Source organism: Hirundo rustica, chromosome 4 (assembly GCF_015227805.2).
Source record: "Hirundo rustica isolate bHirRus1 chromosome 4, bHirRus1.pri.v3, whole genome shotgun sequence".
In the NCBI taxonomy this organism is placed as follows: domain Eukaryota; kingdom Metazoa; phylum Chordata; class Aves; order Passeriformes; family Hirundinidae; genus Hirundo; species Hirundo rustica.
In genome coordinates this window covers 51,380,293-51,407,200 of record NC_053453.1, presented here as the reverse complement: position 1 = coordinate 51,407,200, position 26,908 = coordinate 51,380,293, and positions in this window count along the sequence as shown.

Genomic DNA, 26,908 nt, shown 5'->3' with positions numbered 1-26,908 from the left:
ATTAGTCAATTTTGAGCAGAATCTAACCATGAAAGAACATATTATAAATTCTAAAAATTTCTTTGATTCATTGGTACTTTTGAAGCTTTGAAAGTTGTGTTTGCTGAGGTTTTAACATGTTACACGTTGAACTTGTATGTCCTCTGCCGCTCTCATTACACATGCAGCAGGGAAGGGCGGAGCAGAGGAGGTGGAGCTGGAGCTGGCAGGCAATTATGTTAAACTAAAACTGCTGCAGATCTGTGTCTGTTAGCAGCTATCTAAAAGTGTTTGAAGTTAATGGAAAGATTTCCTTTGCTATATATTGTGGATGGGATGCTTTGTGCGTTCTTTCTTCATTGTGTCATTTTGTATCATTTACATAGTTAGTGTTCCTCATTAATGTATTGCCTCTTTGCTCATATTTGTTACAAAGCCAAGAATGCACTGTTGGTACTTGTCACATGGTAAAATGATAGTATTTTTCAGAACAGGTTGTTCTTCCATTTAAGTGCATTGGAATTCATAAAGATTTTGAAAATATAGATTAATGTGAGCCTGTGAGGTTTTAGGAGGAAGTTTCTGCACTTTTCCTATAATAATATAAATTATTTATTAGTATACTGCAATAAAGCTTCAGTCTTTAGGCTATAAAAATAATGCTTGTCATCTGCTGTTTCTGGAAAGTTTTGATTGTTACTTTTATTCCTTAGTGTTCTTCCACCTGAAGAGAAGTTCATATGAGTATTGAAGAACCCTGACCTTACAATTAAAACTCAAAACAAGGAAAAAATAGGGAAAAAAAACCTGGCCAATTTTCTTGTTAGGTTTAGGATGTTTACTTTAAGAATGCCCATACTAATTAGTTTCAAAATGTAGGCAACTCATTTTTCCCACCCTCCTTCCAACCATCATATTCGTGAGGATGTGATGTTTCATATATTGTTCACATGTGGTGCATGATCATTATTTTACTTTCTCCTTTTCTCATTAACATTTTTTTCTCTACTTCGTGAGATTTAGGTTTTTAGGCCTTTAATTATGTGTCTTTTGTTCATGTGTTTTATTTCTCATTTTGGTTATTATTTCATTAGCCTTTTGAAAGAGATTTTGAAAAATTTTTCAGTTTGAAAGAGTAGAAAGTAAAAAAAAAAAAAAGGTTCGATTTGGGGAGATAGCCTGATGATCAAGGATAGATGGAATCTGGGAACCATAGAATATAAGAACTCAGAAAACGATGAAATTCGTAACCCTGCTGCATGTTGCATGGATAAGGTGTCATACTGCCCAATCATAACCTAGAAGTACATTTTAGCAAATCAATATTTGGCAAGTAAAGGATAATTTAAAAAGAAATTATCTATGTAAAGAATTTAAAATATTTCTAAATACACTATATTTTATGCATTATAAATGTAATTTTAAATGTGTGCCTCATGATTCAGATTACCTTGCAAGCAACATGAAATGCATCCTTTTGTATATGTCAGTCTTCAACAAAGCATTGTTTATGCCATGGATCAAATATGCAACATTAAAATTCATTATAGGCATATTACCCACTCTCATTATATGACAGAAGTGTGTCAGTGAAATTAGCAGCCACAAAAAAGACAAAGATTTTCTTACCTATTAGTTGGAAAGTAGCAGCTGTTTGAGTAATTCCACAGAGGGATGGCAATGACCAACTGACTTGCACGTTTTAAAGAAAAAATGATATCAAATCCTTTGAGGATGCCATATGTTCTGGGCTTTGAGGCAGGCTGCGTACACTATCATAGCAATTAGACAGACTGGAAACTCTGCTAAAATTTTATCCAAAATGCCAGCAGAGAAGTATTTCTTGGGGCTTTTTAATTGTGAACATAGACATATTATGGTCCCATTATTTGTTGGAGGATAAGTTAGTTAAAGTGTAGAATTTTTTCCCATTTTTATAGACAACTCTATATAAGTAAGCTGGTTTGCTATGGGGTTTAGGTTTTTTATTTATTTTTCCTTTTTAATTATGTTTGAATTTATTTAGGCTTTTTTTAGTTATGTATAGTGGTTATACTTTTGCTTACAGAAGTGACTGTGAAATAATGTTGCTTAGAATAATTCTAGCTTCCTTTGTCATTTGTGAATGGGGTCTGAAGGATGCCAAGTCTTCTCAAGCAAACTTGGTAATTGCCACTGAGAGTTGGGCCATTCAGATGATCAATGGATCCATCTGTGTGTTCTGTAGTTTGGTATTGAACTTCTGTAGTTTGATGTGACTTCTTGCCAGTCGTGTTGTGATTTAAGAAGGCTTGTATTGACCAGTTTACTGAACTGGGCACATACAAATAACCTGTGCTGATGTTGTGGAGATGGGTCACCTGGCCAAGCTTTGGCTGGCTAAAAGGAAGATGCCTGTATCAGAAAAGATCTATTTGGAGCCATTATGAAGCAGAAAGGCTTGTTATCTGAAACTGCTGTGAAGATATGTTGAGTCTGTGCAACACAGTCTCCAGAGACCCACCAGGACACATAACCCTACATTAACCAGCTGAGAGATGGTTTGTCTATGGATATCTGTATGTATTCAGAGCTTCTGTGTCCATTTTGAAGCAAGGCCTTTTCTGCTGTGCAGGCTGGATTATTTCTTTGCCTAATAACTGTCAACAAATCCGCACTGGCACTTTACTCCTCTTCCAGTGCCTTAGTTCTGTTTGGCAGTTCACAAAGAGCCTTTCTGACTCTATAGGCATTTTGGCATTCAGCTTTTCCTTTATTTAAAGCACAAGCCTTTTATATGTACAAGAAAGCTCCTCAGAGCTTTGTGGTTCTGGGTCATGGTGCTTTCTAATGCAGTATTGCAGTATTACTGTACTGAGTTCTGTGGTTCCCAGGTCCCCTTGTAACCCCTCCCCTGTCCCTGACCCTCATTCAGAACTATATTGAATCCCCAAATTGATCTCTCAAGTCAATAGAATTATTTAGGTTTACTGTTTGATGAAGTTAGGGACTAGGAAGAAAGCAGTAAAACCAAAGGCTTGTCTAAGAGGCAGTGCAAAACTACAGGCATGGAGTATGGAAGAGTTTGAGGTCTGGGATTTTGTGCTCTATTAGATTTAATATCAGGAAGAGAATGTAAAGGAATTATAGATTCCATGTTTTTCTGTGATACAGTGAAAGAATTTAAAAATTGAATCAATAATGGCCATCCAACTCTAAAGGCAATACAATATGAGGTATAATTTATATATTTGAGAATTAAAGGAAAAATACTTTCTGAATGCTTCAGGTTTTGTTTTTGCTTTTTGGGGTCAATTTACCCCATAAAAATAGATGTTTGAAACTGTGAAGGTTGCCATCATGTAGCCAATACTGATTGCTATAAATGGGCATGTTAATCATAAGTAACGAGGTCACAGTCATGTGGTGAATACAGTTTTAAACATACTTCTGTAGTTTATCATGCTTTTTCTGCTGAGGTACATGTTTATATATACTGCAGAAATTCAGTAAGTAATGCTGTACTTAAGATATATAAATTAATTTTGTTTGTTTGCTTGTTTTGTTTTCATTTGTTTGTTTAAAAGATGCATCAAGTAATGTTTGAAATGCCTGATGTAAGAGTGTAATTTTCTACATGACTACAGTACCATGCACCCAGGTATTTATATCTACTGTAAAGGGATGAAAAGAAAGCTTCTCCCCTTTATTTATATGTTAGGAGTTTCTACACTTTCTTTCCTGATTCTCCGATGTTGTGAGCACTGACATTTCTGGAAAAGCCCCAGACTGTCGGTGACTGGGGACATGTAATGTCTCTGGATCTCTCTCCATGACTGTGGCATCAATTCTTCAGGTCTCCTACTAGTCAGTCAGGCTGAATCAAGGAATCTGCTGTTAATTGTCATTCCTTTGAAATGCCTTTGCTACTTCTGTGGGGAAAAAAAAAAAAAAAAAAAAAAAAAAGACAGGGATGCCGACAGTCCTTGAGCACTGGCATTGCTATTGTCTGCTTTATTGAGCCATGGCAATCGCAAGGACAGGATCACAGGATCCTGGGGCATCTCCACTCTGAGGGTGCTGTTTGTCATGTTTCAGCCAAAAATGCATCTGACAGGATGGTGGTGGCAGGAGGTGCTTGCTCTTGAGGGAAAATGCAGTCCCAAAGGGAAGGGGGAAGAAATAAAAATCCTCTCTGCACTGGAGGCATTGTGAATTGAGAGGATTTCTCCCCAAAGGTATTTCTTGCCTTTTAGGGAAAGGTTATTGCTGTGTGTCTCAACAAAGTGATGGTGGACTATCACTTTTTACTTAAGGTGTTATTTGCCAGTTATACATCAGTCATTTTCATCCTCAGGAAATTGCATGCTGTCATCTCTTACTCTAAGTCATGGACCCAAAGCAATGTAGGGCAATCTGGTAAAAAGGATTAAGTTTAGGTATTGTGATATCTTCTTTGTTACACCTGAGAGGTATTTCCTGCTGAAATTAAGTGTAATTGAAGTTGCTGCCTGGATACCTCACAAGCACTGTGCACCAGGCTGGGAGGAACTGCCTGCAGCACTGCTAGTGAAAGGGGTGTAGGGGGCATTTTGACAGCTGAGTCCATTCACATCTGGGATCTGGGAGTCGTGATATTTAGGGAATGAGATTTGAACAGGGCTACTGGGTAATTGAATTTGGTGAGGTCCTTGACTTCAGCACAGCCTACAGTCATGGTTTACTTCTAGTTTGGAAAGCCAAATGCAACCCAGAATTGTTTAAAGGTGAGTGATCTTTAAGAAACTAAGCGAGTAAGCATATAAAGCACTTAATTGTCTCCCATTTTACCAGGTGACCTATACAGAAGCAGGATAGTATCAATAAGTAGCTGGAAGGGACTTTGCTTATTCTAATAAACCCAAGGGTGAAGTAGGCAGTTGTCAGTATAAGGGTAGGGGACAAACACAACTGGATGCACATCTTACTCTGCATAACAGCTGTGCTGCTTCCAATGCTTCCTTAAAAGTTCTGCCCTTTTGTCAAGAAAGTAGAATAAACCTTATAATGAAAGAAATAATAATAATAAAAAAGTCAGTCTCCAAAAACAGTAGCAAATTAATATAGAGAGAACTGTAGCTATACAAATCTAGGTGTAGGTGAAGAGGAATAGGCATAGTATATGTGTAATATTATCTGGGAAGTTTGTGATTTGAATAACAGGGTAAAGATGGTAAGGTATATACAAGAGAGAGTAGTGGAGTTCAATATGTTAAATCTTGTAATTAATCTGTAAGATTTTTTTCCTAGGATTTTTAATACCTTGCACTGTTTTACTTTTGTTGCTCTATACATCTGCTGCTTTAATAAGCAACAGAAGTTTATGCTGCATATAAAAGCATTAAATGTTTTTGCTCTTGCAGTGTTTGCTGTTGACTTTGCACATGCTTCTCTATGTAAAACAAAATTAGATTTCCTAATATATCAATAGAAAACTCTGTTCAACAAGCAGACTGATTAATAAATGGTCTAGTGTTTCAGCACTTACGGATACCATTTCATCTTATGTCACTGTGAATTGACAGGTTATGACAGGCAATTGAGAACAGAATGCAGTTCAACCTCTTTTGTGCCAATGATATGTCTTTTAAGAGGTAAAATCCTTTAATTAAAAAAGACAGTTGAAATCTTACCTTAAATTTTCCTTGATGTGTCAGATTTTTTTGTTGCAGTCTTAATCATTACTATTCCTGTCTTTAGATGTCTATTTAAAAAAAAATCTTTTCATAAAATGTATATTTTTAAAAATTTCCTTTCAGATGTTATGTTTATTTTACTGATCTCAGGAAGTAAAAAATATCAGTAATAATCCCCTGACTACCTGTTTCTTGTTCGAGATTTAAACTAGTTTAAATTAGGCTTTCTCTTGCACATGTTTAAAGCAAAAGCTTGCTGCTAGACAGTCTGATCATAAATTAGTCATTATATTATTTTGATATTGTAGCTGGACATGACTACTGTAAGAATTGTTATAGGTTTTCTAAAATTTTCATATAAATTAGAAGGTTTATTAAGGAGCTCAATTTGTTTTTAAATAGGTAAAGCTGGTGAATTTACCATCAGATAACCTGTACATGAATTATTTCCTATATATTTGGCTTGGATGTCACATTTTAAGTTTGTTCTCAAAAAATAATTATTTTTAAAATGTTCTTCTGCTGTGGGACAGGTAATCTGGGCACTAAGCACTATAGATCATCCTCTTTGTCATCTACTGACAACCATGTCAGACCTCTTTTCTCTGAGTGTCTAGACTGATCTTTTCCTCAGGTCACTCATCATCTTTCTTTCTCTCTTTTTATGTCTGAGAAACAAAAGGAGAGGGCAGGAAAACCCTCAAACAAAGAAGGAGCAAGAAGACCAAGACTGCAGTGGAGGGAGTGGGTAGAAATGCTGTGGGAAGGGCAGAGCAGGCTTCTGACAGTTTGTCCTAAGAGACTATTCCAGTTCATTTTCACAATCAAGGCAATTGAGTGCCAATAAAAAAGTGGTATCCAGATTTCAGGGAGTCAGGTTTTCCAAGTTTGTGTTTATCCCGTTGTCTCCTTCCAAGCAATGTGCTTCTTACCTTGCAAGAGACCTGAACAGTGTGCTTAGCTGTCTCCCTATTTAGACTTGCATCTGGCAGCAAATAAACATGGCCATATGCAGCCCATCACTATTTCTTTCAGTATGCATCCTTCCTTTAACAAGGTTTACTACTGGGTTTGTGGACAAAAGCCCAGCTACCCATGTTCTGTCTTTTCGCTGGCTCTTTGTGTTTAGGCAGAGAAGTGTTTCTGAAGTAGGCAGCTCAGACATCAGAAAAAATGACACTGGTGATAGAATTGCTTCAGCTGCAGTGGAACAGGTCATTGTACTTTGTTTTGAAAGCTACAAGAACAAAGAACGCTTTCCCTATAATAAGGCCTGTGGCTCCTTCATTCCTCTGAATATCATCACAGAAGGTCAGGCAAGACAATGCAGTGGTTACTTCTCTGGGTCTTTGATAGTTCTGTCACCTTGGTTTCTAGAAATTGATGAGTCTGGCAGCTCATTCATTTCTGGACACTTTAAAGGACACTGAACATTTGTTTTAGTGCCCTGTTCTTCAAAGTCTTAGATGACTTTTGAAGGTGACTACAAGGAAGATGAGTAGAGTTGCTTTATGCAGCTGAGTTTTTCAGCTATTGCTTGATTTAATAGCAAGAAGACACAGACTTTGTACATGAATTCTTTGCTTTTGCAGATGAGAAGACACTATAGCATTGCCAGCTTCCAACTTCCTCTTGAACAATTGGGGCTTTTTTCCGTGGACACTATAAAAGTCTGCATGCCCAAGATACTCTCCCTACTACTAACCTTTCAATTAAAAAAGAATTTGAAAAGAAAGGGAGGTTAACATCTCAAAGCTTGCAGAGCCCTGCTTTTGGTCCTGGCATACTATTGTGGGAGCTTTGCTTTAGTTTCAAATTCCCAGAAAACTCCATTGAGAATGGTCTGTGGCTTTTTTTAAGTAGCATAAGGACTCCTTTTATCTTATAGCAATAGGTTAAGAAAGTTCTGAGCTGTAGTAATTTCCCTCTTAATTTTCCCTGAGATTTCTTTGCTTTTAATTTATTGAGTAGATTTGCTTTTCTCAACCATTACTTTATCAAAATCTGTTGTGAACTAGTTTCCATCTTGTTCCTTCGCTTTTGTGATGGCAACTTTTGCAGCTGTTGCCAGTGAGACTTTTGAAAGCTTTAACTTTTGCTTGGCTGCTAGGAAATGTTTTTGGTTAATGGCTGTGGTAAAGGTGACTTGGACTTGAGGTTACTATTTCAGGATGTGTTTGAAGGTGTTGCTATCAGGGAGCCTTTTATCAAAGGCTGGGTATCTTTTGGCTGGGGTGTTGGTAACTGTGCTTCAGGGCAAGAGAAAGACCCTGTGAGCTCCTGGGGCTCCTCCTTGTGTTTGTTGTGCCATTCTGTGGTTTTGCCCTATCTTGCTTGGGGTCAGGCAAGGGGATTCCTGGGCTGTTGTATTTTCTGCCAGCATAATTCAGTGTTACCACAAATGAGTGTTAAGCCTATATCTCTAAGCTGTCAACTGAATGCTCTGAAGGTTCTTTTTCAGTTTGAAGAGGGCAGAACTGTTGTGTGGAGAGAAAGGGCTGGTTGCTCAATTGTAATTTGAAGATTTTATCCATCCTGGATATGGGGGCTGTTCCCTGCAAATTTTAAATCTCACCAACACAAGAAGCAGACCTGGAGGGAGGGGATCACTAAAGATGTATGTGCATTAAGAAAGTGGTTTCAAAACAGTTTTGCCTCTGTGCTTTCTGATAGATGGTACCATATTGCTAACTCTCTGAACTGCTAGTATGGGGAGAGAACGGAGCAGACTATGACAAACAACTAGTGGAAAGTAATTTTTCTTTGTGTTAGTAAAACTGAGTAATAGAGAAACACAGCAGAAGCTCCTTTTGTGAGTGATTGGTTTCTAATATGCATGTGTTATTATTATTAACGCTTTCTTTCAGCATTAACAAAACCCAAGAGATCCTGTTGATGTCCAGGAGACGCATGAAGAGAGACAAACCGATTAATCCTAATCTTGCCCATTCTGAAAGATTTTATATATAGTCACTATGATCTCTACTCTTTTTAATCTGGGGTCCTGAGAATGAGTAGCAATTCTCACTGCTCCAGAATTCTGCAAATCCATATTGATATATCTTTTGCAAAAGTTCCTTTAGAGCCCCCTCCTGCCAGATTTCTGTAAGTCTCTGACTTGCACAGTTATAATCCCTGAACTACCTGTAGCAGGTACCAGCATTGTCTGCATTTATTATTGTGTAGTAAAAATGTAAGAAATGTCATTACAGACTTCCCCGATGGTGGAGGGCATGTTACCTGTTTCCTTGAGCTTTGCGGGCAAGTCAAATGTAGCTTTGTTGGAGTTTAGTTTTTTGGGTTTGGTTCTGTCTGGTGTTTGAGTTTAGGAGAGCTGTCCGATTTGCTGGTGGTTTTTTTGTTTGGTTTGTGGTGTTTTTTTTTTTTTTTTTTTTTTTTTTTTTTTTTTTGTGTGTGTGTGGTTTTTGGTTTTTTTTTTAAGTAATGAAGAATTGAGCAGTATGGAAGCTGTTTAAACTCCAGCTAATAATTTAGGGAAGAACAGATCCTAGAGTTTATAAAGCTTATAACTTATCTGAGAGTATCCAAATTTCCTCTGGTTATGTTGACCTGGGATCTGTTTGGGATCCTTGTAAATGCTGTTATTTCTATTGGTATGTGTCAGGGTTCTGGTTTTCGTATGCTCATTATTACCAGTTACATTAGCATTCAAGCAAGTTTGCCAGATGGGATGGAAGGACAAAGGAAAACATGCAATGTGTTTCTTGTTCTATCTTGCCCTCTATAGGGGTAGCAGATTGTGGTTTTCATTCTGGTTCATTTGAATGCTAAAATCTGCCTTGGTTTGATAGAGATAGTTAAGATATGTTAGCTTAGCTCCCCAGCTGAGTGCAGGGATATTTCTACTCAAGCAGCAGAGGAAAACAATTTTGTTCTTTTCCTAGGACAGAAAAGGGAGATATAAACATTAGAAAGACAGTGAAACAGATGGTGATTTAGCTGGTAAAGTTATTACAGATAGAATGGCAGTCATTCAGACAGAAGATGTGCAAATCATAATAGCTTCTCAGGTGCATATGCATGATATGAGCTGTGTTACAGAGCAGGTCAAGCAATCAGTTTTACATTCATATCCTGAGCCTCAGTCATTTTTGTTAGATCACTCTCCTGTGAGCTGCTTATTCCGTCAGAGCATGGAAATTTATTCTCAAATGAAGAGCATTTGTTTGGCAAAAGAAACAGGAAATTCAAACTGGTTTCACCTGTTTCTAGATGACCAAGGTAAAAATTACTTTTAGTCTAGTTGGGATATGGTGGCAACTTACTCTTTAAAATACAAATCAAGCTTTTTACTTTAGTAAGGTAAGAAAAATATTGCAGGTGTTTTATGTGGAAAAGAATATCCATAATATTTTCCCAATGTTCTTTCATGTTTTTAAGGTGCTTTTTATTAGAAATATCCTAGTTTTCTTTTTAAGCTTTCATGTATAGGCATGGACCTGCCTATTTTGTCATTCCCCGTAGAATCTATTCATTAGCACAATGTCATGTAGATGAGTCTTAAAGTTCTTTGGATAAAGAAAGAAAAAGAATATTTCCAAACAATGAAACATGTATAAATGGATGTGCCATCATCTCCTTGAAAATGCAAGCCTGCAACAGGAACTTTGATCTTTTGGACCATTCTTATTATCTCTTTTGAGTGTCAACACTCAAACTGTGTGATAAAAATGTCAGTGGCAATGTTATCCATTTTTTGTGTTGATCACTTTCACAGAAGTATTCACCAACTGAGCCTATTTCTCAAGCCCAGGTCATATCTAAAGTACTAAATTCTTCATCTGTTTTTTTTCTGTGCAACTGCCAGAATTTCCTCTGCTACAATGGTGTTGACAAGTCACTCTTGAAACTAAATTTACTTGTTTTATACAAAATGTAAAGCAGGTGTGCTTATGCATTTGAATATGAAGTTCTGCCTAATTTCTTTTTTCTTTTGAAAAAGGCGATTAGCAGTGGCCTCTGTGATGAAGGTAAATTTGATACCAGGGATTTTACTGAAAATCTTTTTAATGCACAGTTCAATAAAATTTGTCAGTTGCTGTGGAAGTATTTTTAATTTGTCTAGTAAAGTACCACAATTATAAAAGACTTTGGCAAAAATCGGAGCAGAAACTATTTTGTCAAGTTCAGGGTCAGAACCAACAGTGAGAGCATCTGTTTTAAAGTAGCTGTTGATCTAGAAAACCTGAGCAAGACTTAGATGTGTGGATGCCAGGATCATGGGTGTATGCCTTCTCAAATGCCAGCCTCTGGTAGGGTTTGTCAGTGCTTCTAGGTCTGGCATACCACAGACACGTGGGAGTCACACAAGCAAAAGCAGCTTCCCTACCTGTGAAGTAACTCTGTCATATTTCAAGGGCTGAAAGTACCAAGTGCCCAGGAGCCCCAGTAACCCTGCATGTACCACGGTGCCCCTCTAGGCAGAGGTAACCACCTGCAGGGGATAGGAGAGGAAGATGCACTAGAGGAGGCCTAGGACACTTAGCAAGCTGCCTAGGACTTCTATCCCAAAGAGAATAGGTACCTGTGGAGGTGACAATGATGAACAAAAGTGACAAAGTGGGTGTGACTAGACCAGGCTTCCACTTATATAAGTGGAAGTCAGCAGATTAGACATGTAAGTAAAAATTAGCAGTAGCAAAATGAAAATTATCTGCTTCTTTTCCCCAACCACTGCATAATTTTCGTATTTGGAAAAGAACTAGTATGTGGTTGTAGGATAAATAAAATAAAATAGGTAGATTTGAGCATATAGCAAATCTGTTATGTATGTTTTAAAAAGAAAATCTAAACAAGGCCTTAGTAAGACAATAGAACACATTTTACAGAAAATATAAATATTTAAGGCTTGAAAATAATTCAAAGTGGGATAAATGCTAGAAGTGTTTACTAAAGGGGCATTGTGCTAGGCAGAGACATTATCTTTGCCAAAATTAATGCATTTCTAGACCAAAGAGGTCTGTTTTAGATCATCTGACTGTACTGGTATCTGGTAATTAATATCTGGATATTAATAGTCAAAAGTGGAAAACTGGGGATCTGCATAAGTAATGTAAGTGGCTAAATGGAAGACAGTGCTGGTTAGGGCTGAATGAGAAAGTACAGGCTTGTGTAGATATCCCTACTGGAGCTCTTGGAGGATGAGTTTTGTGATCACTCTTAAATTTTTTAAGTGACTTACTTGGACACTGAAAATGAGAGCAAATTGATGAAATTTTCTCAGGAAAAGGAAGAGAGCTGACTCAATTAGTTGATTACTGAATGACCAAGTCACTGTTATTATACATCAGTTGGAAAGGGAGATGGAAAACCATAGGATGCGTTTGGATTCGATTCTACCCCACTATTTTATACTGATTAAAGCACACGTTTAGTGTTTTGTGACCTAAACTGCAAGTTAGGATTAGTGTCACAATAGATCCTTTTATTTTGCCAATAAGAACCTTGCGAGTAGGCAAAGGCATATCTTGAATACTTTGCATTACATGCAAATGAACTTTGCAGTGAAGTCATATGAGGGGAAACAAAGGACAGGAAAGTGTTTTGGGAGACTTTACCCTGTGTGCATGATGGCAGGAAGCAAGGATTCTTCTGCAAATTAAGCTGGCTATCTCAGATTTGACACAGTGCTGAATGGTTTGTAATGCGGGCTTGCACACCCCTGCAAACAAGAACATTTTTCCTGTAGAATCAATTTGTGAGAACAGATCAGAGAGAACTGGAGAGAAATGGTACAGAGGGGAGACTGAGAGAAGAGTGGTGCAGATAAGAAGACAGAAGGAACAAGAATATCAAGAAGATGGAAGGGAGAATAGTATAAAGATGAGCAGGGATAAGGGGAGCACGAAGGAGGGGTTGAAAAATAGAGGAGAGGGCATGAGGGAAGGCAGGCAGAGGAAGGTGTGTGTGAGTGCCAGTAGGAGTTGCTGAGAAAAAGCTCATGTGCACTGCAGCAGCAGAGGAAGATGCAGGATGGAAGCACGTACTGGGGGGAGGGGGAGAGGCAGTGAATACTCTCAGCAGGAGGGGGAGAGAGATAGATGGCAAACATAGACCGAGGAGGGGTGGGGAGAACTAGTGGATGTACACAGCAGGGAGAGAGCAAGTGAGAGAGAGAGACACAGCAGATGCACGCAGCGGGGGGGAGAAATGCATAGAACGAGGAGGGGGCAGCAGAGGGAAAGTATCAAAAAAGCCTCAACAAAATTTAACAATAAAAGAATAAGAAATAATAAAATTATTGATTTGAAAATTTATCATTATTCAACACAGGAAATCAGGAAGAGAATTGAAGAGAATTTACGTCAGTTAAAAATTTTAAACACTTCCGATGTTAATAGTGTTTGGTTTGGAATAAGACTATGCTTGATGTAATGAATTCCTCTTCGCATTTGCAGTGAAGCAGATGTCTGCTTTCTGGGCCTGACAGGGGACCCAATCCATTGCTTTTTGACGTCAATAGGACCGTGGCTTTTTCAAGGGCATGCATTCATCTTGTCAATGTGGCCTAAGCAGCCAGCCTTGCTTCACTGCTCTGGTCTCACACAGGTGAGGAAGGTGGGTGGGAAGTGTTGTCACCTAAACTCTCTGAAATCTAACAGCTGTCACATGCTTCTCAGTACTCTTATGCATGTTTGGGCACTGATCCCTGTTACTCAATGCAGCATGCACTTGAAGGGAGGTTGCTGTGATGTGTCTCTGTGTGTGACTCATTGAGGTATCTGGCACCTGCCCAGTGGCACAAACAAGATTGGACCAACTTGGTAAGTATAGAGCAGCATCAGTAAGAGAGAAGTCAAATGGTGATATTGGTAAAGGAGCAGTTTTTGGAGGATCCTCTTTTCTGTTTCTTGTATTACATGATGTGTAACTTTTCCCAGATTCTGTGGAAAACAAATAAGAAAGGTCCAACAATTTTTGTGAGCATAACATATACTCCACTGGTATGCGTATGGAGACAGCACTGCCACTGGAGTGACTTTTTTATTACATCTCTACTCAAAGTTGCTTCTCTGTGACTGAGCTGGCAATTCAATGAAAAAAAAATGGCATAGAAAAAGGGACTCAAAGGGAGACACTTCTCATTCATGAGTAGACAATTTCTGGTACAGCAAAGGCAGGAGGAACTGGAGGCTGAAGATGCTGTTTCTTAACAAAGCAAGGTTTGCTCCACAGGAGAGGGGGTGTCCCTGTGGAAGAGAAAAAGTGTGGATGGACATTTTGGTTTGTTTTTGTAGAATCAAAGGAATGTACTTCAGTTGGGCATCAGTGTGAGCTGTTAGGAAAGTCTCTTTCTCTGTCAAATGGTTTATAACCCCTAAAATGATTTATTGCTGTTGCTGCGAGGAAAGATCTACATAGTGCCGATAGCATGCTTTTGAAGGGAGAGGTACCACTGTCCATATTCAAGGGACAAAAAGAATACACCCAGTGTACTCTGTACAGCCCATCTATCCATGCAGGCACACACCTTTGATCAGGGAATGGGAATGTGAGGTTTAAATATCTTCAGTGAAAAGTAGAATAGTAACTGGATTACTCTAAGGTGGAAATGTGGTAGAAGACATGCTCAAAAAACAATAACTGTTCTTATTCATACCACAGTTTTCCTCCTTTCTGAATTCTTACTTAATCTGAAACCTCACAGAGAAAAGATTTATTCAAGTTTCATTTAACCTCTGCAATATGTTCAGTGGTTGCTGCTGTCTTATGGTGTAAGGAGCTTCATGGAGTGCTGCGCTGTCTGGCCAAGCAGACACAGTAAAAAGAGAGAGAAGGTGGGTTAAATGTGTGGGTTTCAAGAGAGAAGATGTATATGTCAGGGACTGAAACCAAAATGCCAGTGTTGTAGATCATACTGAGGAACTAGGAAGTTCTAGAAGAGTCTGTTTTTCTTGTTCACATTTGGACAGATCTCACTGCTCATTTCCTTCTGCCATGGTGAAGCTTGCTGTGATTTGACAATGTGGAAAATCAAGGAGGGGGTCTCCTGAAAAAAAGACTCCCTGTCTTTTTATGCAAGTGGAAGCAGAAATAAATATGGTGTGGTGGGACTGATGCATTCAATTAGATTTCAATATGTGTGAAAGGGCAGTTCAGAAGCAAGCTGGCTGTTTTGCTTCTGAGTGTGTTGGTACCTGCTCTGAGGATCTCTTAGTGATCTTAGTGTTAGCGCTGTATGTTTTAATTGCCTGTAAACATACTTCCATCTGTCTTCTGCTAGATCAGTATGATGCTCATTTTTCTGAACTGGATGAATAGAAGGATTTCGCTTAGGCACTCCTGGAGCAGGGAAAGGTTCATTCTGAACTGCTGTCATGGCCACCTCCATCCTCAGAGGCTCTGTTCCCTGGTAGCATCAGCCAAGGCTTCTCTCATTCTGTGCCCTCATGCTCCTTTGAATACAGCAGGGCATGGCTCAGTCACCCTGAGTGACCAAAATGAGTGCTGATGACTAAGAGCTCTCTTTTGCACACTTTTGCAACCACATTTTTAGAGTGCTGCTGGGGTTGAGGCAGGGGGAGGAATTTGCACCCCTCCTGGGAACTCTGAAAAGCTGCCTGAAACTGACGGGAAGACGTGTCTTTAAGCTGGGCCCAGTACACCTAAAAGACTAAATAATTGCTCTTTGAATGGTAAAAATAGCTAGGATATTAATGCTGTCTCTTTCTGTGTTGGTAGAATACGTTTTGTCTCTCTTCTTAGATGCTTTATATTTCTACATGGTTTTCAAATGTAAAAATCCTGTTAGTCCAGATGTTTTAGTGGGACTTGGAAAAAATCCCCCTTTGCATCCTGATAATTCTGGTTCTGACCAACGTTAGCCTGGAGAAGCAAGGGTTATATTGCACAATTCAAGTGTGACAAGATGAGCTGAATCTTATTATCAGAAATCCAACAACAACAAAAAAGGAGTAAAATACAGGGGATCTGTAAATGGTGGTGATTTAAAAAAAAAAAAAAACCCACCAAAGTAGATACAGCTTCAGTAGGTCTATTATAAAAGCAAAGGCTTAGCTGATAGTATCAGATGCGTGACAGCTGATAATTCCATGAAGGGAACGTTGCCACTATGTGGAACCCACATGTGAATGTTGTGGGGACAGGAGCACTGTGCGGCCTCAGGTACCACAATTGCTCCGTAATTCTCTGATGAAATCTTTGCTCTTCAATAACTGTTAGTTTATTTACTTTGATATATGTTTATATGTGAATAGCACAACAAAATATTTTGTGACATATATTCTCCTGCATATGTAAGTAACACCTCAAAACCCCTGAATGTTGTTTATGAAGTGACTGCTGTGAAGATTTGATTCTGGAGGGACAATCTTTAGTAATACCTATAAAATACTAAAGCCTTTCTCTTTTTCATCAGCTTCTCTATTGAAATTAATTTAAGAGAATATCAAATTAGGTGCTGTTAGTTTAACTACTTGAACTGTAGGGGTTACACGCCAGATAAAGAAAAGTGTTTTGAATATAAAATAATACAAACCTAAGTCATTTCAAAATGAGAATGAAAAGCTCAGTCCCCTGCAGCTCTGATTAGTGACTGCATGATAGTTAAAGGGATAGGCTTGAATATTAATATGGTTGATGTGTCCTATCTTCAGTCTATTCTGTGAAAATTAGAATTAGGTGTAAAGCATAAATCACCTTTGATTCTGTAATTTCGTAACAAATCCTGGGCTTTTTGGCATTTAGGGTTTTTTTTTTGTTTGTTTGTTTTTTGTTTTGTTTTGTTTTTTTGGTTTTTTTTTTTTTGAGGCATGTGTGTTGCTTAACTTCCGCATTGGCAGTGTTGTGATTTAAATTATCCTTCTCATATTCAGAATGAAATTAGAGGACCTAATCTGGATGTTGATTGCAGTTTTGCTGCTTTTTGTTCAGGACCAGGTAGTGTGCAGACATTATAGCCTCTTTTTCCATGTCAACAAGCAGAGGAAAAAACATAATTCTCACATATGATTGAAAACTGGAAGGGAAAGACAGAGAGGAAGAGAGCAAAAAGTAAAATGGTAGGTAGGGTAAAGAGAGGAGTGTAATGCAGCTGAATTTCTGTGCATTTATGCAGCACAAACCGGGACTTAACACAGCAACGTGACAAAAATGTCAATGATGACCATTTCACTGCTATGTAACTAAAAGGAAAGACCTGCTCAGCTTCTGATATATAGCAATATCTTGATTTCAGTTATGTTATTGAAGTTGAATTTAGGTAATGTCATAATTACAAACGTATTAAAAAAGAAAGAAAAAATGAAAAGTTTATACATGCTCTTTCAGACCTATCTTACCATTGACATGTCACTTGACAGTTCAAAGCAGTTAGAACATACCATGCAATTTTTTAAGTATTTTTTAATTTCATTATTAGTAAGGGTTTTCTTGGTCTATATTTACATCAATTGCAATGTGCACAAAAAGTGTCTTAGTGACCTTATTTTAAAATACTGTTTTGGATATGTCCTCCTCCCCCTTCCTCCCCCAGTTATTAATATTGTTTACAGATTCTGAGAATACTTTTCTATTCTATATTTTTTTTTTCTCCATCTAGTCATTGTATTCATTCAATGAGAACTTTCCTTTCTAATGCCTTTGTTTCTAAGGGCTTGGCACATGAGGGCATGATGAGAGAGTTCAGTGCATCATCATCTTTCTTTATTGTTTTTCTTGTGACAAATCTTTAACAGACTCTAGAGAAAATCAGTGTATGTGAAAAAAAAAAATTAGACATCTCTTCCCTTAGGATTTTTTAAGAAGATGGATACAATATTGACTTCCTGATATAGGTTTAATAGGAAGAAACATTTTTACCCTCTTAGAAATGCATGTTGTCTATGTGATCTGCATTAGACTGGAGTAGGATTGTAGCAAGAGACTGTATTTAGCATTCCTCAATTAATGGCTTACACCATATTAATGTCTTGTATTCAGTTCTGATAAATAAAGCTTTCATGATTTCCTAAATGTACTTTCATTTAGGAAATGAGTTAAATATGACAGTTACAGATAAGATAAATCTCTTTGGGCACATTTGGAAGAGTATATGACAATAAAGTAGTCTGTTGGTTGAGGGAAATTCCCCCTACTCTGATAATGGATACCTACTTGCCCCCCCCCTCTTGAAAGATACTTATGATGGTCTGGGAAGAAAAGGAAAGATTCAGTGCAATGCATGACTTTTGTGATGTCTTGTGGCATTCAGCTCTTTGAACTTAAGTTGTACAGTAAAAGTGTTTCTTTTTCAAGAGGCTGAAAATGCATTACTACATTCAAAAATTACTTTTTGTTGGTGTTATGAGAAGAATCAGGCACTCATTTTTACTCTACACTATGTGCATATTTATTTATTTACTTATTTTTGCAGTTGGACACCCTGAGACGCCTGACCAACTGTGAGGTCTCAAGCAGGCAGAGGGAAAGATATCATGTCCTGTAGTGTTTCCTTTTCTTCATCAGTCAGAGCAAGCCAGTTTTCTAATTACAGGGTGAAAAGTTATATATAGAATATAAGACATAAGGAATGAGAATAAATAAGTGAAAACCTGTTAATATGCCTTTTTACATCAGCAATAGGAATTACATTTAAAATGTTCAGTGCAGTATTGTATCAACAATGCAAAAATGTTGGAGAGAATACAGAAAAACCTGAGGGTTAAAAAAATTTTTAAAAGGCAAAAGAAAAAAAGGCTGAAATTTCTTATCACCAAATAAATGAATTTGGTAATTATGGTTAGCATTTATTATTAATAACAGATTATTCAGTAAAACAGGAAGGTGAGGTGGTAAATTCCAAATGTTTGAAAGAGTTCTTTCAGAAGGCTTTTGCAGCACAGTACTAAAAAAAAATCAAGTTAATCAAATGTGGTATAGTAGGAAACAGTTAACAGGTTTTGACTTTTAAATCTAATTTACTTTGAACTTCAAACTATTTGTCAAATTCTTTACCAAATCATCTTCAGAAAAAATTAAGTTGGTGTACTTAAATTACTTTGTCTACAAGGGCAGGCTGAGCAGACTGGAACTTTAAAGAACAGAAGGGGTACAGATGTTGGAAGTGCTCTGGTAGAGATGAATACAAAGAAGATTGCTGCAGAGAGGATCATCATGGACCTATGAGCTGGTAGGCTTAGTCAGAGAGAGGAAAAAACCCCTAACCCACAGCATTTCTTTTTTTTTCCTCTGTACCACAGAATTTAAACTGCAGAATGCACCTCTACTATTTTTGGATGGTTTTAAGTGCAAACTGGTTTTAAAAGGGCCTGGAAAAACAGGAAAGAACTGGCTAATGAATAGCTATTGAAGACAATTTTGTGGATGCAACCTGTGAATTGTGAGATACTATCCTCGTTTATTATTGACAGGTATTTTGCACATTCCTTGACGGTAGCAGCTATGGAGATAGACTGTGTAATAAATGGACTAATGTTCTGATCTGCAGTTGCGTTTCTCTAGATTTCCAATATGTACAAAAATCATCACTTTAATATTTTTCCAAAAATCACTTGCTGTAGTGTATCCTTGTAAAACGCTCCGCATGAGGTATGGGTCGCTGTGTGGTTCATTGCCTGTGTTCTACTTGATAAAGGTACATTACAACAGCAAAGGTGGTAGAGTTTTGCTGAACTGGGTGAGAGCACAATAAGGTTAACAGCTGTTCTTGCTCTGGAAAATACTCTAGGATGTGATGAGGAGGAATGTTTTAAAAAGTCAGCCTTTTCTGTATAAGGGGCACTTATATTGAAGCTTCTGGTGGGGATTACACCCAAGTTATGTTCTGCCTGGTTCCTGTTGATCGCATTACAGAATGACAATTGAACCTCTGGGTGCTTTATAATGTATATACTGTTCGTGCATGACATGTGATGGAAAGCAATATCTTTCTGCATTCCAGTTTTGGACTGAGGAAATAAATGCACCGTGCAGTTTTGAGTAATTATTTGTAGTCTCTTCATGAATCTGTGTCTCTGCCATTTATTAAAGCATAAGTAAGTCTCTAGTTGCCTCCAAGACTTTGGCTTTTCTTTTAAAATTCTTTGGCACAAGAATGCTTTCTCTCCTCCTTCAGGAGGTGAGTTGCTTGTCAACTTATTCAACTTGTCATTTCCTGAGAATTCAGCTGGGGAGCAGTCAGAGCAGGAGCCTGCTACTGGAGGACTCCTGCATAGTGTGCTACAAATGAAAGAAAGGTTCACTTTATATTCATGATGTTATATTTTTAACTAAATGTGGGGTTTTTGCCTAATTTGATTAAATATTTTAAAAATTATTTGTTTAAAAGTAAAACATAAACATGTTATTCAGTCAATTCATGTACAGATCTAAGTACAACAGTCTTTGAAAAGGCATTTATTTTAAAACATAAATATTATCTAGTTTAGAAACAGTAAATAAAAACTAATTCCTAACATATGGATCTGGCTCTATAGAAAATACACACAATTCTGAAATGTTGGTGAATTAATACTTTTGAAGAAGTAAAAGCTTAAGGAGTCACCTGCTTAATATGCATACTGAGTAATAACCACTGTATATGACTTTAACAACAGAGCCAAAGATTATGGCTTTGTGCAATTTTGTCAGAACAACATTTAGGCTTATACTCAAATTTTCACCTTACTATTATATTTCATTGGCTTCTGGATTGAAAGTGAAACTTATGCACACTTGCACTCCTTAATGGTGGTGGACCCCAGGACACTTGAATGCTTTTATGTGCTTTGGTCTAATCAAGAAATATCTGGAATAGAGGGTGTTTCAGAGTCAAATATGTTACTGGTTTAATTGATCTCAAATTCAACCTTTTTTTTTTTTTGCATAACAGTGTGTTTTTGCAGAGTAGTCTGCTTTTACTTGCAGGATGTTATAATAGTGTACTGACTCTCTTGTATGCCTTTCCTTTTGAAGAGAAAAAAACAAAGAAATGCCCCAAAACCCAAAAGAGACTGAGGTCTTGCATAATTCTTAATGGAAGAACTGTGCTTTGTTCTGAGGTTAAAAAGGAAAATTGAAACAAAATAATGACTAGTTAATAGAATATAGGATATTTAGGTAAAATAAAGTAATTTAATCCATGATGAAGAGGGTGCCTACAGTTAAGAAAGCAGTGTGAAGAAGGCATAATAACTAATAACTTATTTGTACCTGGGTTATTAGGATAAATCTGCAGATAAGGATATGTGTATAATGGAAGCTTCAAAAGCTGCAAATCTGATGTGATAAATGATTCAAAGTGCAACACATTAGATTAGATTTTAATGTTTGTAAAATGAACAAAACAATGCATCTATATGCCAAGACCATATTATCATAAATATATTTGCCAAACTGTAAGACATAAATTGCATTTAAATTTAGTAATCTATGATGGTATGCTTGAATGTATCTTTGTGATTAAATGTGAACAATTGCTCCTTTAAGGTAAAGGTCTGTGTATGTGTGATTAATCAGATTGAAATGACAGGGCGGACAGGCGATGCCATGCCTGGTTATCAGAGTGATTGATTTTAGTCAATGCTGCTGGATGAAAAAAAATCTGTTAATAACTACAGCTGCAAAACTCCTGATGTCACTGATAGCACAAATCACTTCTCACATTCCTATTATCTGGCTCATTTGCAGATACGGAGCATGCAAACTGATCCATTGGAACGCAAAATTATAATGTACAGATTTATGCAAGAGGGATGACTGCAAAGTGCATTGCATGAGCGGTGTAAGAGGCTGAAAATTGCTGCTGTTGTAGCTGTCATAGGCATGTTATTTTCTTTGGTATATGTGGAGATTTTGCTGTCAGGTTTTTATCCTCCAGATTGTTTGTGCTGTACCTCTCTTCCTGCTTAAAATAGAAAATCAGTCAATGAACCTGGCCACTATTAAGTGTTCTTAGAATAGTTCTTAACTAAGTTGGCTGATTTGCACTTTCTGATGAAGGAACATATGGTTGTTTATTGCAGGGTCTGAACAAACATGTTTTTCCAGAATCAACTAATAAGATTACTAATTGCATTTCACCAACAGAATTGTTTATCATAGGCATATTCCTTCCATCTAATATTTATCATTTTAGTTGTGTTTTCAGTTTGAAAGATAGAGTTCATCGGCATCAGACATAGTGTCTTGTCTGCATTTTGCAGGAGTTAACAGGGAATGCTGATGTCTTACAGACTTTGTAGGAGAAGGGGACAACAAATAGTCTCAAGTATTTGGTAGGATTATTATTCTAAATCCAGCCCCTTACCAGCTTTTCTACCTTAGCTTTTCATCTGCCATTCCCCACTGGCCTAAAGAAACACATTCGATATACCTCCAAACATAAAAATCTTTTTGGGTTCTTATAGTCCCTTGTCTCCCAAGAATTCACAGGAGCATCTGTTTTCAAGAAGTACACTCAGTTATCATCTGAAATGCTGGGTCTCTTGGTTTTTTGAAATTATAAAATAAACCTTTGCTTTTTCAAGCTTCTTCCTTCTGTTCTGTAGGCAAGTAATTCTACTACAAAAGTATTTGTTTGAAAAGGCCTGGACTTCCTAATGTGTATGCTATTTCATCACACTGCTGTTTAGTTCTGTCTGGTATTCTGCAGAAGACCAGAGTGTGCGCATAGGGATACTTGGTAGCCCCAACATTTCATGCATATACATGACAGGGGAAAAAAATATTCAGTTCAAGAAAGCAGAGATGATTCTTGCTTAGTTGGATATTAAAGCACTACGGTCGTTATTATTCTTAGTTCTCCAGAGGATCTGTGTCTTGATTAGGATTCTGCTGTGGTAAGTGCCTCTATCAATCACAGGGAGATCAAGCCCTTGCCTAAAGACGTGCATATAAAGATACCCCGTAGCATGCCTTGAAAGAGCTTGATGGTAATTTCATAGGTGCCAAATATTATTACCTGTGAGTTCAGGTAAAATGGCATGTTTCCAAAGTCTGAGGTATTTAAAGATAAACCCTTTAATTAATTAATTAATTGATTTTAATTATTCCTATGATCCTCACAGGAATAATTGCGAAGCAAAAACAAAGGATTTACCTGACTTTCAGATTTGTAACTTTCTGAACTTTGGATATTGTCCTTTTTTGGGTACGGTTGTGTAGGAGTTCTGTGTTAGGAGCTTTCATCAAAGGAATGAAAAACAGAAGAGGAATCCTTGCCACTAGTGCAGTTTACTTAGGAATTTTTTGAGGATTTATCCCTTAATCTAAAGGTCATAACATTTTAAATACCATGTTTTAGCATTCAGAATGGACCCAATTGCCCTCTAAACAGCTGATAACTTTGAAATGCTGTTAGCACAGATACCCATACATACCTTCCCTCACTTTCCTTTCATAGAAATAATGAAATTTGAACTTTACTGCAAATATGCTTTTGCCTTTTGTTCAAGCAAAAGGGTAAGAGTTGACTATAAGCCTGCTCACGTGTGGTGTTACTGACAAGGTATGTTTAAAATGCTGCCAGTTGTTTTTATGTGTAAGAAGAATCCCATCCATTAAGGAATCTGAACTGGGAGGACAAGACAGGAGTTCTTGGCTGCGCTCTTTTGCTAACATCATTAAGCCATTGCAATAAGATTCTATGAAGATGCACCACCCAAGGAATTTTAGATAAAATGTCACAATTTGACACCAAATACAGGGCATATATTTACACATCCATTCCATTTCCCAGAGCATCCACTCTGTCTCCAGGCACAGCTGCAGGACTCTTCATAAATAAATAACCTCGTGTAAGACAGATTATGTTCCTCGGATATCAATCATTGGTAAATATTGTGTTCCTATTTACGATGTAAGAATACTAAATGGAAACTCATGAAGATTTCAGATTGCCATTATACTTACGGTCCTGGGGCTTACTGCTGAGAATTATTGGATGTCTTTGCCTTTGAATGTGGGCTGAAAGCTGCAGTGGGATACCTACCTTGGCTCTCAGATTTTCAAATCAAGGCTAATTGTACGTCTTAGAGCTCTACCTCTAAATCACTGTAAATATTGCAAAAGGATTACAAACTTTGTCAGATGGGGTCAGTGAGGGAACAAAAGCTCAATCACATCCTCTCCCGATTCCATATCTAGAAAATGTTTTGGACCAAAGTGTTCTTAATATTGTGTGATTACAGGGACTAAATGCAGTGGGGGAGATGGAGGGGAAAATGTCAAAAAAACCACCTGGAGCATTGGAGTGCCTTCTAGAATCAGCACAATGAAAGGGCAGTTATGTAATTCCATTTCTTTTACTGGGCCATTAGCTCTTTTTCTGTCAGTGGGCAGACATTCCCCAATTCCAGCTTCAAATAATACATCTCTCCATGTACTGATATCAAGAAGAAGGGTTGTTTTAACCCTGAATTCTTGCCATCTTTCAGAGTCAGTGAGTCTTATTTCTTTGCAGTCTTGAATGCTTCCCTCACCACCCACAGCTGTCCACTGGCCAAAATAAAGTTGAGAGATGGCTTACTAATTCAGGAATTCTGTGTTGGAGACTGTCAGTGTTTTGAGCTGTTGGGTATTCTGAGATAACTCTAAATTTTTTCAATATGACTGCAACTTCTGTTTCATTCCTTATTAATTTTGGCTTATTTATGAATAATCCCAGATTCAATATTTCTTTTTCATATTCTACTCCATTCTGTTTATTCTTACAAGGAAAACTATAGTTAGAATATACAGACAACTCTCCCCCTCCATTATTTAGTGTATCCCAAATTAGCTTGTGATCATTTTTATTGAGCTCTAAGAATAAGGAAAAACTCAAAGCTTGCTAAATACTCTTTGTTTTTAATTGTCATTTTTAATTATTTTTATTAGGGAATATATAAAGGGATATTTGTTATCATTTACCTTCTTAACATAACTGCTCTTATGTTAGGATTGGGTTACTTTAGTTCTGGAGTGTTCTCATTAAATAGCAAAAAGACGATCAAAACAGAGTAGCCCAGCAGAACAGTATCAGCAGAGTCAAAACCACCTTGGCCAAAACATGAGCTAAGAGGGGTACACAGCATTTCACTACCCTGGTTTAATCCAGGTACTCCTATGGCGGGGTATCTAGCCAAGGCAACCAACCTGGTAAGAGAACCACTGAAGCTCATTGTAGCCATCTTTATCCTTAATGAGTTTTAACGTGGTGCTGTAGGATTCAGGCTGACCAAAATTCAGGTGTTTGTTGAGGGATGATTGTTTTCAACTGGCATATAACAAGTATGATTTTTTCATAAAGTTTTTTTTTTTTTTTAATTTCTGTTCTGAGTTAAAGCTAGAAAAAATTAATTCTGATGTTGCCCGAGAGTGACTTTATGATGCTTGTATCGCCAGTCTTCTCTTCTGTTTGTGCTGTATATTGAGTTCTGTGCCTTTAAGACTGGTTCTAAGGGCGAGGAGAAGTGCGGAGTTTGTTTTGAGAAAACTGCCTGACTCCTCCAGATTCTCCTTCAGATGGGGTGTTCGGCAGAGGCTCAGACAGACTGCAGGACAGAGATTTTTTTGGTTTTAGTTAATTTTAGCTAGCTAGGGTAGAGTAGGGTAGAGAAATTCCCTGGACTTGTTTGTTTGTTTGTTTGTTTGTTTGTTTCTGGACAGTTTAAACCTGCTCTGGACAGAAAACCCAGGGAAGCACTGGGGCTTGCACCTGCAGCCCACCGTGGCCTGGAGCTCGGCATTTTCCAGCAGCACTGGAGGGACTGGGACTGAGGAGAGACTGAGACAGAGCCAAGCTACACCCATGGCAAGAATTTTCTCAATTTGCCATCTCACTCCAGAACGAGAGGTTTTATTGTTTCATATTATTCATTCTTTACACTTGTATGCACTTTGTTTGTTAAGAAAAATTTTTTTTTTGGCACTTTTCTCTAAGGAAGTTCTTTCCCGGACCGGTTGGGGGGAGGGGCCGTTTGGGTTTGCTCCCCGGAGGGATCCCATTCAGGGGTTTTCTCACAAATTTGCCCTAAACCAGGACAGATGTGCCTATTAATTTGTCAAATTTGTGCTCTACTTCATACAACATGGTGGTTAGTACACCATGGGCTTCATAACACAACCTCCTGAATTTTCCAAGAAGATTGCTTCAGTGTAGGGGAGAGCCTATTATTTTGCTATTAGTTTCTATTACGGAATAAATAATTTCCGGATAAAAAGTGATTTAGCTTACCACAGAAATGCACAGCGTTTTCAAGTGTAGAAATCAGAAGCTTATTTTTACTACTTGTATGAAACCGTCACCAGGAGAAAACAATTTATGAACTGAGAAAGAGAGGTAGAAACATTTTAGAGGTGTATTCAGCCGATTTTGATTCTCTTAAATTATCTTAGGTATTTTCAATCATTTTTCTTCAGTGGATTCATATTTCAGACAGTATTTCTGACAATCTATTTTATGCTTCATTGCCCGCAAGGTTTGAAATTCTAGTTCATATTGGCACAGTAGTGTCAAATTTGTAGTGATAAATGGATAACTTTTTTAATTTTAAATAGGTCTCTGTTGTTTAATTTGAGATCTGTAATTTTTTTTTTGGTTCATTACTTCTGCTATTTTTCTGTCTAGGAAAAAGTGATCAAAAGAGACAGAGGGATCAAGGTGCTTTAGACTTGTCCATGTGGAGAAATGGATTGTCTAAGGGAGGGTAAATGTACTCATGCCATCTATTCATTTTGTTTTAACAGAATTAATGTTTTTGGAATTTATTCTTTTTTAGAGAACCAACACTGCTACTTTTGGGAATCTGATTAAAATGTGCAACCCAGGTTTCATTATTGGTAGTATGCTTGCTAATGTTATTTTCATAAGTAGAGATCTTTTATTTAGGTGTATTATGAATTAGATTTCTTGACTTTCAACAGAGCAGTAGTGTTGCTAAGTTATAACCTCCTTATACTTAAAGTGATGATACCTCCTATCATTATTTAACTATGTTCCACCACCTAATTGTAAGGAGGAGGAAGCTGAAGAGGAAATTATGCACTGAAAAAATGCTTCTATTTTAGCATGTTCTCTATTTTTCTTTATCCATTTTATAACAAACCATATATTTTCAAAAATGGACCCTGAATCTCAAGTTAGTCTTGTTACTTTCCTAAATCTACAGAAATTTGCATTTTATATTACTCATGTAAGACAATTCTGATCCTAGTCCTTAAGATTGTGTAGATTTTTTATTTTCATTGTGTTTTTCTTGGAATTGGTAGAAAATATTCTTAGATTTTCATATGCTGTCATATCTGGGAGAGTCCATTTTTTATATAGACTGAAA